At 43.0% G+C, this 1924-nt stretch overlaps 1 long non-coding RNA gene across 1 annotated transcript in view; it reads left to right on the forward strand.

Annotated features, from left to right (window-relative positions):
- The first annotated feature begins 6 nt into the window (after positions 1-6).
- LOC111729947 overlaps positions 7-1924 on the forward strand; it is a 6484-nt gene continuing 4566 nt past the window's right edge. Inside the window, exon 1 of the long non-coding RNA XR_002776488.1 lies at positions 7-335. This is a non-coding gene — a long non-coding RNA (uncharacterized LOC111729947). The remainder of the gene's footprint in view (positions 336-1924) is intronic.

Consider the following 1924-nt stretch of genomic DNA (forward strand, 5'->3'; position numbering starts at 1 on the left):
CGGGACCCAACGCCGCACACCGTGCGACCCCCACGCGCGCCCGCCAGCGCACCCTCCGCGCGCAGCCCGCCGACCCCCGTCCCGCGAGGCCACTCTGCGGCCCGGACGACCCTGGAAACAACGAGCGACCAGTCCGGTCCGGGGCCGCCCACCCGAGAGACCCTCACTCCCCGGCCATGTAACGATCTGTGCTGACCGAACTTCGTTTGAGCCGGAAATGGATATCGCACTGTCTTAACTTGAAAGCCACTAGACAACAGATCTGCCGGGACAATAAACCATGGCATCCTCCGCCCTTCGCCCCAGGAAGACAGTCATTGCTGTGTCTTTGATGGGTATGATCTCAGAGTCTCTTTTTCAGTTGGTCTTAACGGAGGAAAGACCGGATAGCGTCATCTTAACTGACACAGAGAAAAAGAATTAATGCTTCTCCCCCACTCCCCCCATTAAATTGATGACCCGCTAAGAATGGAAACTTTCTGCATCCGTCCTTCATTTTCCATCATGTACAAAGAAATACCATTGCTGGTTGTGTGGCTGTTCACGTATGTGTAGTTGTTTTTAAAAATAGGATCGACATCCTTTCTTCCTTGATTTGAGGCATTAAAAATCCTTTATAGTCAAGTATAGCAGCCACTCTTTGTAAGGGATCAGAACTTTTTTCTATTTTGCCTTATTGCCAAATTTCTCAAATCAGCTTCAGATTTGAGAACTCCTGCCCCTGTGAATTTCTGGTCGTCAGGAAGGAAATAATCAGACCAGGAGTCTTTAAATTCTGGAATTCCGTGCCTTAAGATTTCATGAATGTTGGCTAGCACGACCTGGATTTTTTTAATTTTGAAGAAGGTGATTTTTAAACATGGTATTTGCTTTGTGCGTATATGCACATAAGTATAACGTATTTAATAGAAGTATTAAGATCAGTATTATTTGATGATGCTATTTTATAATACCCCTAAAATTAATTTTGAAACCTTTAAGAAAGAAAACTACATTTAGGTCTTAGAGTATCTTAAACATAAAAGATAATTCTCACTCAATTCAATGTAATGAGTATTATGCTCCAACTGAGCTCATTACCAGGCTACAGGGTGGGGAACCAGAGGAAGTATGTAAGATGGCCCTTACCCTCTAAGTGTGTCTGTCTGTCCATCTGTTTCTGTCTCTCTGCCTCTCTGTCTCTGTCTCTCTCTCTCTCTGACACACAGACACACACACACACACACTGGGATAGGCAACTAGAGCCTGGAGCAAATTTTGAAAAATGCGATCCTTACCATCAGACTTGAAAGAGTCAGTAAAAGGAATAAAGATGAAAACATGTATTTGAAGAACTTCCTTGGCTTAACAAATACAATCTATATAACAGTGTAAAAGTGATTTAACAAATATCAAGTCTGAAAGAACGCAGGTGTTTTTTCTTCTACAAAATGAAACCATAGTCACCTACCAGCATAGTTTTCCTTAAGGCCCACATGTGTAGACTCTCTTTTAGTGGAACATTCTTGGGCACACGTACAGCCAACTCTTGTGACATCTGGCTCCATGGTTTCCCACGGTGTCCGTGGTTGTGTGAACAGCCTTTGGAATAAGTGCCTTTACTGAAGTCCTGCTTCTACCACTTAAAAATAAGTGACAATAAGAACAAGATGCCTAACACTGCTTCTTTAACCATACATTCAAATACTATCTACCTCACAGGGCTGCTGAAAGAATTAAATGAAATAATTTATGTATAGTACCTGATATATAATAGATACTCAATCAAAAATAATAGCTCAGGTTTATTAGATGCTTACCATGGGCCAAACACTGCCTTGTTCTTATTTTTACCATTCTTTCTGTTCCCTGTGACTTTCTGTGGGTTCCCCCCACCCCTCACCTTACCCTCAACCCTCTCCCCTTAGGGACCTATTCTCTCTCT

Source organism: Pteropus vampyrus, unplaced genomic scaffold, assembly GCF_000151845.1.
Source record: "Pteropus vampyrus isolate Shadow unplaced genomic scaffold, Pvam_2.0 Scaffold292, whole genome shotgun sequence".
Lineage (NCBI taxonomy): Eukaryota > Metazoa > Chordata > Mammalia > Chiroptera > Pteropodidae > Pteropus > Pteropus vampyrus.